Genomic DNA, 12,743 nt, shown 5'->3' with positions numbered 1-12,743 from the left:
TTTCATTCTACCCTGTCTGATGTATGCCTCTCCCAATACTCATTTCTAAACTCAACCTTAATAACCAAACTGGAACAAACCTATAACATAGCTTGAGATTTGCCAGCAATTAGCTATACAAACTCCATCACTGCCTCGCTTTAAACCAGCTTCAATAGCTTGAGTTCCCCCAACTACTACTTTCTCAACTACAGTTCACTCCCACCTTGCTAAAACTTTTGACTGTCCATCTCTCTTCTCCCTCTCATATCCCTCTACACCCTCTCTCGAACTCTACACAGCTCTGATCAATACTAAACCAGCAAAAACATTGGAAAACTTCTGTATAAAAGCAGTGTCCCAAGCCTGGAACAATCTCCTACCAAATATCCATAACATCAAATGTACAACCCATTTTAGAATTGAACTTAAAAACTAATCTTCTTAATTCTACCTCCTGGCCATGGCAGGACTCTACCCCTCTCCACTCAAAATCTTTCAGCTTTCAACTACCCATATTCTCTTTTCTAACACTTTTTCCTCTACCAATCTAGATACGTACGTGTCTTTCAGCTTTTCCCGGTTAGGGGTCACCACAGCGGAGCTCTGGTCCACTAATGATTGGTAGTTGATTTTTATGTGCAGAGTTACCGGCCCTGACGCACAACATTCAACGACTGTACGCCCATTCAAGCATGTCTCCACGCAGAAGACGCTCTAGCTGAGAATCGAACCGGACAGCGTCTTACTGTGAGGCAACAACGCTACCGCAGCACCACCACCGCGCTCTACCAATCTAGATCTGTTCTCCATTATATTATGACCTACTCACACAAACTCATCTGATTTTTTTCTGTCTCTTAACACACTCATATGATACTCACTCAGCATTTTCTGATTTTATCTTTGTACATATTTTTCATATAAGTTCTGTTACTGTTCAGTATGTGCAACAATTTTAACTATGTTAGTTACAGTCATGAAGCAGAAAAATTGGGTAATTTTCTTTTTTTTATGAATTTATGCATATTTATGTTACATTTTTCTTTTATTGGAGCTTTTCTCCTCTAGTCTCCACTGAAAACAAGACTTTTATTAACCAGGTTGGTCCAGCTGAGACAATGACAAAATAAAATAACCACAAAGAACTACATCCAAACAACCTCCACTAATGACTACGAATGAGAAGTACAAAAGAAAACAGGGTACTCGCCTCTCAAACAGTTGAACAGCACTCGAACCAAGGGATCACACATGGAAATCATGGCAATTAAGAAATGGAGAAGAAAAGAAAGTGAGGTATACTCTGAAAAAGGAATAGCTCAAACTTAGAGGCAAGTACTACGATGCCAGGTGGGTGCCACCTGCAGTAACCAATCCTTCCATTGAACTGGAGTGACTAGATTATGCACGAAATATTTAATGCCTTCACTGATGAATTTTTAGTCATTAAACCATAAAACATTTTTCCATCTCCCAAGCAAGAAGATTCACATCACACAACTATGACCCGATCACAGAGCCATAGAAAGGAAGACTGATAACCCAGCTTGACCAGCCACCCCACCCCCGCTGCCTATAAAAACCTGCAACTCACTTAACAACTGACAGATCAAGTTTAAGGTAGCAACAAGTTAAGTTGTTACCTTTGAAAAACTATGTATATAACCTGTGCATGTGTGTCTATATGGATCTACTTTTCTTCAATGAAATTTCACTTATTCGGAAAAAAAAAGTAGATGCCTACTTCAGCAAAAGTGCATTTCAAAGAAAGTGCACTTTTGCTGAAGTGTAGTCACCGGATCGGCTAACTACAAAAAAGAAACACAAAAAACTCTCAGTTATGTACTTACCATAACGATAGATGTATGTGATCCATCTCGCCTACATTCAATACTGATGGGCTCTGAGAATCAGCTCCGACTCGGCCGTTCTGACTAGCACGAAGTCTCTCATTGGCTGGGCCAACCCTATATCCCAGGATGCAACACACCCAAAACCCCAGATCTAGTTTGCCCCCAAGACATTCTTTCACCCACAGAACCCAAAAAGAAACAATTGTAAGAGGAGAAAAAAAATAATATCCTCATGGGAATCAAACAATACTTGTCTCCTCCAAATCCAACAGGAAGGGGGAAGGAGGGCGGGTACGTAAGAATGTAGGCGAGATGGATCACATACATCTATCGTTATGGTAAGTACATAACTAAGAGATGTAATGTGATCCTATCTTGCCTACATTCAATACTGATGGGACAGCGTCCCTAGCACCTAAATCCTGGGAGGCTCACTAGAAAACACTCCTGAGCACTGTGAAACCAAAGGAAGCACGACCTCCAGATGCCATGTCCAATTTGTAATGAGAAATAAAGGTATGTGGAGAAGTCCAAGTAGCCGCCGCACAAATCTCATCCACGGACAGCCGAGTGTGAAAGGCCACTGAAGTTGCCATAGCCCTGGTAGAATGTGCCTTCACTGGAAAAGGAAGATTCCTACTCGTCAATGCATAAATGAATGAGATGCAATCCCTAATCCACTTAGTGATGGTGGCCTTGGTTACAGATCTGCCAATTCTGTTGTCTGAAAAGGACACAAACAACTGGTCTGATTTTCTCTCCTGTTGTGTCCTACTCAAATAAAACCTCAATTGTCTATGTACATCCAACTGGTGAAATATGTATTCTGCTTTGTTGGAGAATTGTGGAAAAAAGACTGGTAGCTCAATAGCCTGTTGGAGACAAAACGCAGAAGACACCTTAGGGAGAAAGGAATGATTTAGTCTTAGAGATACTCTGTCCTTGTGAAAAATTAAATAAGGAGGTTGAAAAGAAAGGGCTTGAAGCTCCGATACCCTTCTGGCTGAAGTAATGGCTACCAAAAATACAGTCTTCCATGATAAGAATTTTAATTCGCAAGTGGCTGCAGGTTCGAAGGGAGGAGACATCAAAGCTCCGAGCACCATATTTAAGTCCCATGGTAGAACGGGTTGCGAAATCGGGGGGCGAATTAACCAGGCTCCTTTTAGAAAGGCTTTACACAGCTTATGACCCATGAGGGAAGGCTCATGAGCTACGTGATAATTAGAGATCGCTGCCAATTGAACCTTTATAGTGGAGACAGCGGAACCCTGTCTAAAAAGTGTCGCCAAGAAATCTAACACCGCTGACACAGGGGCTGTGAGGGGATTAAGGTCACGCTGCTCAGCCCAAATAGCAAATCTCTTTCATTTACTAGAGTAAATCCTTCTAGTAGAAGACTTATGAGAAGAGGACAGAATCTGTAGTACCTCCGGGGTAAGGTTATGCTGTCTGACTAAGGAAGGAAGTGGAGTAGCCAAGCAGCGAGTCAGAGTTCGGAGGGATGGATGCTGATGAGTCAATAGGTCTGGAGCTAGGTCCAGGATCCAAGGCCCATCCACCGCATATTTCCGAAAGAAGGGGAACCAAACTTGACGGGGCCAGAGTGGTGATATCAAAATCATGCTGCTTCCCACGTAGATTGCCTTCTGAATCACTCTTGGCAAGAGATGGACTGGAGGGAAGGCGCAGAGCAGACCGGAGGGCCAATCGTGGACTAGAGCATCCCTGGGCAGCTCCCCTTGAGGAGGGATTAGAGTGAAATCATTTCTGCACTTCGCATTGAGGGGACTGGCAAAGAGGTTGCAGCAGGGAAGACCCCACCTGGAAAATATCTGAGCCGCCACTCGATCGTTCAGGGGCCACTTGTGAGGCATCAGAATAGCTCTGCTCAGCCTGTTTGCAATCACGTTGGACTTCCCCAGAATGTGCGTTGCCACAAGAAAGCTCTGGGAAGCGATTGCCCAGCTCCACACTCTCGTGGCTTCCCTGCAAAGGGGATAGGACTTGGTTCCCCCTGTTTGTTCAGATACCAGACAACCGACATATTGTCGGAAAGAATTGCAATAGTTTCCTGGGGAAGAAAGCTGTGGAGTTGCCTGCAACACTAGAAGCACCGCTCTCATCTCCAGAACACTGATATGCAAGTGAGTCTCGTGATCTTGCCACGTACCTTGGCCCGTCCTGCCCAGGTAATGTCCCCCCCACCCTATCTGGGAGGTGTCCGTGGTTACCGTGGCAACGGGGGACGGAGGGATGAACGATCTTCCTTGATTCAGATTGGAGGGGAGAAGCCACCAACGAAGATCTTGTCGGCATCTCTCCGTAATGAAAATAGGATGGGACAAGGGCAGATCCTGATATGACCACTGGGCCGAAAGGAGCCACTGAAGTATTCGCATGTGCAACCTGGCATGAGGGACTAGAAGGATGGTAGCCACCATTGTTCCCAACAACTGCAGAACCGTTCTGGCTTGGGCTTTTCTGCGGGGCAATAAGGCCAGAACTTGAGCCTGTAACACCTTTATTCTGTCTAACGGTAGGAATGCTCGCATCTCTACAGAGTCTAGCTCTGCGCCAATAAAGGCAACACACTGTGATGGCAGCAATACAGATTTTGCCCAATTGAAGGTAATTCCTAACAGATGTCCCCATTTGAAGGTAGTTCTCATGGCTTGAAGAAGTAGATGCCTGGTGGGGGCGGTGAGGAGCCATTCGTCTAGATAAGGAAACACCTGGAATCCTAGACGTCTCAGGTGAGCAGTCACCATTGCCAAACACTTAAGAGGATCGGAGCCGAAGCAGGCTCGAGAAGCACCGAAACCTCCTTCGGCGCCGAAAGCTGTGGAACTGAAGAAGCCGGCTTCGAAATGGAAAGTATTTCCTGCGGCTCCGAAACCAGTGGAACCGAGACAGTGAACCCAGCTGTCGACCCTGAATCCTGCAGCTCCAAGACCAATGGAGCCGAGGAAGGAGACACAACTTTAGACCCCATTGCCAACAGCTCCGAGACCAGTGGAGCCGAGGAAGGGGACATCGGCCTGGATCTTTTCTCCAGCGGCTCCGAAGAAGACGACGGAGCTGGGGACTTCTTTTTAGACTTAACCCTGGACTTTTCAGAGGGAGAAGAAACAGCTTCCTCAAAGGAGGGTTTAATTAAACCCTTCAGGATAAGTTTATTTTTTCTCTCCTGCAAAACTCTCGAAGAGAAAGCATGACAGATACAGCAAGATTCTTGCAAGTGTTTGGCGCGCCAAGGGAGTATACGCAAATTGCGTGACTGTCTGTCAAACACATTTTATAGCTACACTTTGCACATTTTTTAAAGCCCGATGGCTTATGTTCTTTTTCTTTGGTAGACATGATATACAAACACAAGTTAAACAGTAGGGGGGGGGGCTCTAAGTTAAACGCTGAGACACAAGATAGGGCAAAGGCCCTCTAACTTAAACAGGCCTAGCCCGCCAAACAGAAGGATCACCACACAACAGGAATAAGCAATCCCACTCAAACAACAAGTCAATTACAACACCGTAGCTATGAAAATAGCTTTTGAATATACATTCTCCTACAGAGACTGCTATGAGATATCAAAGATCACAAAAGAGGGTACTTAGTCACAGCCAAGTTGAGACCACATCGATACTCCAGGAGCGGCAAACGAGATCTGGGGTTTTGGGCGTGGTGCATCCTGGGATATAGGGTTGGCCCAGCCAATGAGAGACTTCGTGCTAGTTAGAACGGCCGAGCCCATCAGTATTGAATGTAGGTGAGATAGGATCACATTACATCAACTTTTGCAGGGGGCAAGCCCCCCTGCACCCCCTATGTGGGGGCTGTGCCCCCCCACCCCCCTACTTAAATATACCAACTCTGAGATTGCACTACAGTGAGGAAAACGGAATATTCCCATTCCGCGCTGTATTGTGTTGTCCGTAGTCAGTTTTCGAAGTTTCAGTACTTCGAAGTGGTCTCACACAACTGAGCTTCGAAGTACTGAAACTTCGACCAACCGCATGGATCCCTATATATATATATATATATATATATATATATATATATATACATACATACATACACACACACGTGTGTGTGTGTGTATATATATATATATATATATATATATATATATATATATATATATATATATATATATATATATTAAATTCACACACAAATACAGACATATACATATATGGGTCTACTTCAGTAGACTGACTTAACTAAACAACAAAACCCACATACCTGAGACAACAGCGAAAAGACCATGGTACCAAATGGCAAAATATCACAAGTTTAACAAAGAAAGAGTCAGTTGGCCAACATGGTGACTTTTGCCCTTTTACACACTGTACAGAGACCTCAAAGTTGGAATACTTAAGTAAAGGGGGGGGGGGGTGTGGTTTGAATTTAATGTAGTTTATTTTCATGGTGGTGCTGGATGACTGTTTTCCCGGTGTGAGGTTACGACGACTACTTACCCGGTGTGACGTTACGATGTTTTGTACGTTCGGTATCTTGGTCTGTTTGGTGTTGTAATCTCGGCAGGTATATGGGCTTTAGTGTTAAGGTAAGTCGATCTACTGAAGTAGAGCCATATGAATATTTTATATATATTTATATATATATATATATATATATATATATATATATATATATACACATACACACACACACATATACACACACACATATATATATATATATACACACACACACATATATATATATATATATATATATATATATATAATATAAATATATATATACATGTATATGCTTTACTATTGAAATTGCTAAGTGCCTGAAGTCAAACAGCATGTGTTCAAAAGGCGCTTTTCCAAAGGGCAGAATGCTGAACCAGAAAACAGACTACACTACAGTGAATAGGTAGTCTAGTTAGATTATCTGAGTGGAGATCGCAGTTTAGTGTGGAAGAGTGGAATTAACCCATTTCCTCGCTGTATTGAGATTTTGCTGTTGGTATACATAATTGGCAGGGAGTGTGGATGTGGGGGGGGGGGGGGTCACCGTTGAAGGTAGAGTGTAACGGTACGTTAAGGTGCACAGCATGGGTGACTGATGTCACCTCCTGCTCTGTCGAATACATCGAACTGCAGTTGTCAATGTATTCATTTTCTATGGTACATATTCAACATTTCAGGTAGACATCGTGATGGGTATGACCAATGCAGTTTCGCAATTTCAATAGCGTGTGCGTGTATATACAGAAGTAAACGTTGCATATGCAGACTGGTGCTTAAGGAAGTCTCTGCACCCAGTATGCCCCTTGCTACAGTTCTGACTATGCAACTGGCAAAAAGCATGGAAAATGATTACAAAGTAAATCTGTATTTATGTCCAGTGATCTATCACTCATTCTTTAAGCTAACTGGGACCGAGGAGCTGGTCATCAGAGATGACTACAGAGAAATGCCTGAGCAACTAGCATTTCTCATAAGCAAAAAGGAGTTGTGTACACTTACCATAAATGTAGATGTGAGTGTATTGACTGTTGCAGTCATTACATTTGGGCAATCTTCTGGCAGGTTGCCCTCAGTCAGCCTGAATTCCAAAGTCTGGGGTCCTGCGTCGGTTGCTGTCTCCTCTTCCATGACGTCAGGTCGTCAGGGGTATAAAACAAGCAGCCAACGCCATTTTCTTTAGGTTTTCTTGCCCCAGATGTCAGGTGCCCCCAAAAAGGTAGTAAAAATATATACATATAAACTATATATACATGCAAGTAATACAAACTTTACCTTCATCTACAAGCAAATAAACCACATAGATTGTAGAAGATAGTGAAGGAAAGAGAAACTACAGAATAAAAAGGGGGATGGCGGGCAGGTAACCTGGACTGCAAAAGTGAATACACTAACATCTACATTTATGGTAAGTGTACACAACTGTACTATGTTCTTTGTGTTTCACTGTTGCAGTCATTACATTTGGGTAGAATCCCAAAAGCTATGGATGGGAGCCTGGAGCTAAACAGCATTAGGGGTGGCTACAAGGCACTGCAGAACTGCAGTGGCAAAGCCTGCCCTGGACTTAGAGTAGAGAGGCAAATGATAATGCTTTGTAGAAGTGTGAACAGAATTCCAAGTAGCAGCCTCTAGAATGTCTTTGGTTGGTACTCCTCTGAGAATGGCTGCTGATGTAGCTGCAGCTCTGGTGGAATAAGACCTAATGCCCTTGGGCACAGGTTTGCCATGGCGTAAGTAGCAGAAACAAATGCAGTGGCTTAACTTTGAAATAGTCTGCTTTGAAACAGCCTTTCCTTCTGATCCTGCAGCATATGTCACTAGTAACTGCTCAGTTGTTCTTGGAGCATTAGTCCTGCTCAAGTAGAATCTTAGCTGTCTGTGTACAAACCAGTGAATGCAGAATCCTCTCCCCCTTGTTCTGCGGATTTGGATAAAAGGTTGGCAGATGCATAGTTTGGTTAAGAGCCACACTGGAAACCACCTTAGGCATAAACGAAGGATTGGTCCTCAGGGACACCCTGTCTGGGTAAAAAAATGATAAAAGGCTCCACAGCCATGAGGGCCTGTAGCTCTGAGACTCTTCTTGCTGAAGTAATTGCCAGGAGCAGACCTGTTTTCCATGATAAAAACTTCAGGTCTGCAGTAGCAGCTGGTTCAAATGGAGGCAGGGTGAGTTTTTTCAGCACATAACTGAGGTCCCATGCAGGAACTGGTGATCTTCTGGGAGGCCTTACATTTTTGGCCCCTCTAAGATACTGCTTTAGTAAAGGATGAGAAAAGATTGGTAGCTCTGTGTTGTAATGAGCAGAGATGACGGAGGCATGGATTTTTATTGATGAAAAAGATGGGTCTTTGTCAAGCATCTCAGTCAAGTATTGTAAAATCTGAGGAATATTTGGCTCTGCTGTATCAGTTCATTGTGCTTGGTTCCAAGCACAGAATCTCTTCCATTTATCAGCACAAGATTTTCTAGTATTAGGCCTTCTGGCTTCCAAAATGACATCTTTAACAGCTTTACTGAGAGATGTCGTTTGAATAACTACATGATCAGCCATGCTGCCAGGTTCAGTGTTTGAAGCTGATTGTGCAGGATTTGATTGTTTTGCTGGGACAGTAAGTGAGGTATTTGAGGTAAGTACCAAGCTGGGAATTGAGACATGTTCCTTAGGATAGGGTACCAGTATTTGCAGGGCCAGCCCGGAGCAATTATCATCATCTTTGGTTTCTCCTGTTTGACTTTTAGTAGTATCTTGGGAAGAAGAGGCAGAGGAGGAAAGACGTAAACTGATAGGTTTTTCCAACTGAAGGATAGGGCGTCCACTTTCCATGCTTGTCCGTGATAAGTCCTTGTGCAGAATTTTTTCAGTTGATAGGCGAGGCAAATAGGTCTATGTGCGGTCTCCCCCATTTCTTTATTATCATGCTGAAGACTTGTGGATCTAGTTTCCACTCGTGAGGGTCCATAAGGTTTCTGCTTAAATCGGCTGCCAGAGTATTTTGCTTTCCTGGCAGGAATTGAGCTTGAAGATGTACTTGGTAAGTCAAGGTTGTGTTCCACAGAGCCATGCCTAGTCTGCAAAGGGGGTATGAGTGCGTGCCCCCCTGCTTGTTTATATACCACATCATTAGTAGTTGTCCTGGATGAAGTAAGTCCTTGAAAGCTGTCAGGGCATTTTGAACAGCTAACATCTCTTTTTGATCGATATGCATATACATTTGTTTTGGGGTCCATATGCCCTGAATGCATCTTTCCACCAGGTGGGCCCCCCACGCATAATCTGATGCATCTGTTGTTAAGGTTTGGCTGGCAGGGGGGTAGAGTGAAAGGCCGTCCCATGTTCTGGTGACATGCCTTTGCCCACCATAGAAACTCCTGTTGAAGGCAGGGAATGAGAGGAATAATTGCTTCCAGACTGTGACGATGTTGACTCCATAAACTTTTTAAGTACCATTGCAGTTTCCTCATATGCAGTCTTGCATATGGAATCAGTAGGATGCAGGATGCCATGAACTCCAAAGCCTGCAGAGTTTGTCTTGCAGATAACTAGGTTTTTGTTGCCATCAGCTTGAAGTAAGTAGTCAGTTGCCTTTGTCTGGCATGAGGAAAGCCATCTGGGCAGTTGTATTCAAGCTTGCACCCAGGAATGATATCTTTTGAGAGGGTACCAGTTGTGATTTCTTTTTGTTTATTGTGTACCCTAGGCATGTTTGAAGCCTTTTCACAAACACCAGGTGCTGAAGAAGAATGTCCTTGTTCTCTGCTTGAATGAGACAGTCGTCCAAGTAAGGATAAATCTGTACACTTTTTTGTCTGCAAAATGCAATTACTGGTGCCAGGCACTTTGTAAAGACCCTAAACGCAGTAGACAAGCCAAAGGGCAGTGCAGAGAATTAGTAATGCAGAGAGCCAGCCTTGAAACGGAGTTATTTTCTGCACGATTCCCTTATTGGGATATGCAGGTATGCCTCTTTTAGATCTAATGTCACAAGCCAAGCGTTCTTGCCCAGCATGGGCAGAAGCTGCTGTAAAGTTAGCATTTTGAATTTTGGAATGTCCAGGTATGTGTTCAAAATTGAAAAGTCCAGTATTGGGTGCCAGGCCTTGTCTTTTCTGGGTACCAAGAACAGTCGAATAAAAACCTTGTCCTTTTTCCTGTTCTGGTACTGGCTGAATAGCCCCCTCATATCCATGAGGGACGCAACCTGTTTCTGTGCCTCTGCCCACTGATTTTTTGGCAGATCCAGCCAACTGTTTGCCATTGGCAGAGTATGGAAGTGGAATCTGAATCCCTGAGATACTATGTTTAGCACCCACTTGTCCTGGGTTATTAACTGCCAATTTTGAGCAAAAAGTGCTAACTTTCCCCCTAAGGGTGCTGCCAAAAGTTAAGTGCTTGGTGATGGCAGAGGGAAGTCATTGAGACTGTTTTCTGTAGGGTTGCGCTTTATCTCCTCCAGATTTGGAGGTAGAAGCACCCCATTGCTTTGACCTGTAAGAATCTTGTGCCTGGTATCTGGAACCTTTAGGGTGTCTGGATTTGCCCCTTTGAGCTCTGTCGGACACAGGAAAGGACCAATTTTTTCTAGGCCGGTGTCTACTGAATCTTGGTGGATGCACTTGTAAGAAATCTTGCATAGACTTAGCTTTGTCCTCCATTTTCTTTAAAACCTCTTCTGCCTTAATACCAGAGTATCATGCTGTAAAGGTGCATCCAGTAATTTAGCTTTAACGTGATCAGGCAAATTTTGCTCTTTTAGCCAGGCATGCCTCCTAATCACAGATCCAGTAACTGCGGCCCTGCAAGAGGCTTCTAAGGAATCAAAACCACATTGCAAGGTATGCTTTCCAACTTGTTCTGCTGCATGCAATAATTCCTGCAATTCTTTATTTTCTGCACATTCAGAAATCATCATTTTCTGTTTCAGCAATCCCATAACACGTAGTTGATACTCGAGCATATGAAACTGGCAGTTTAAGGCCCTAATTGCAAAGGTTGCAGATGTATAAACCTTCTTTCCCCATCGATCCAGTGCTCTTGAATCTCTGTCAGAGGTTGTAGGATTTTTTGCTTTTGAGGCCTTAACCTCCTTTGGACCCTGTGAAATAGTTTCAGGGTCAGCAGCAGGGTTTCTAAATAAAAATTTGTGAGTCAGGGACCCTGTAATATCTGTCTGGCTTGCTGGAAGCCGGAGGTAAGGAGTCTGGAGTCGAGCTTGACTCCAAAAACACATCATCCACAACATCTAAAACAGGAGGTATGGCTAAAGGCCTATGATGAGGGAGAAGAAAATCCCTGAGCCTCTTTTGATTCTGAGAAATCTCGACTCTCCCAGTGAAAATGCTCCCTTAAAGTATGCAAGGTTTCTCCAAATGAATAATCCTCAGGAGGGGAAGCAGATGGGATAGATTCCTCTGCATCAGAATACTCATAGGGAGGTATAGATAAATCCTGATCAGAAGAGGAATCAGAAGAAATAGAAACCTGATCTGAAGATTCATAATCAGTGTCTTGCCTAGGCCTCTTATCAGGTGGAGGTTGGAAACCCCTGATCAAGGTAATTAGGTCTTTAGCCATTTTGATAATCTGTTTTTTGGGCATAGAGGCCTGTGCATGTGGCTCATGCCTCGGTTTTTTAGCTTTAGAAGTTGCTTTTGTCTTTGATTTTGAAGCTGGCGTCGGTTTTATATGAAAGTGTTGAGGCCTGAATACACCCTCAGAAGCCGGTGACTGCTCAGCAGCTCCGGACCCATCCGAGAGAGAGAGACATCCGCGGGTACAACACTTTGAAAATCTCGCGGCGTGCCGGACTCCACATGGGTCTCAGTAGGTGCCTGCGACTTAAAAGTAGCGGGTATCAGGGGCTGCGAAAGCGCCTGAGTACCGGCGAACCAGCGACTGGCTTAGGAGAAGCTTCATCGGTTTTGGACCTCAACGGTCTTGTCTCTGTCTTTTTCCTTGTGTTTTTACTCCAGTAGTCGGATTGCTATCCAACGACATTTCAGGGTTGTTAAATCTGTTTCCAAAATATTTTGAGGCAAAAATATACTGACACTTAATAGTGCGTTGGTTAAATCTAGCACAAAACCGACACCCACGCACATTGTGATCAGGGCCTAGGCAAGGAATACAGTATAAATGAAAATCCTTATGAGGTATTTGCTTTCCACAAGTAATACAATTAACTTTTTCTGACACCGATATGGAGCAAGAAAAAAAGTTTCCCCAACAGGGTACTTAGCTTTAGTGAAGACTTCGGTTCTGAAACTCAAAAATATCAGGAGTCGGCCGACTGGCACTTGCGAACTGCTTCTGCTTTGGGCACCGTACGGCAAGAAAGACTAAAGAAAATGGCGTCAGCTGCTTGTTTTATACCCCTGACGACCTGACGTCATGGAAGAGGAGACAGCAACTGACGCAGG

General features: G+C 43.8%; 1 protein-coding gene across 1 annotated transcript in view; it reads right to left on the bottom strand.

The window, feature by feature from the left end:
• Window positions 1-12,743, bottom strand: part of MARF1 (meiosis regulator and mRNA stability factor 1) — a 2,255,654-nt gene that overhangs the window by 1,278,597 nt on the left and 964,314 nt on the right. The gene's annotated exons all lie outside the window — the stretch shown is intronic.

This window comes from Protopterus annectens, chromosome 12.part0 (assembly GCF_019279795.1).
Source record: "Protopterus annectens isolate FY-2018-M chromosome 12.part0, PAN1.0, whole genome shotgun sequence".
In the NCBI taxonomy this organism is placed as follows: domain Eukaryota; kingdom Metazoa; phylum Chordata; order Ceratodontiformes; family Protopteridae; genus Protopterus; species Protopterus annectens.
This window is presented reverse-complemented; position numbering and strand designations above follow the sequence as displayed.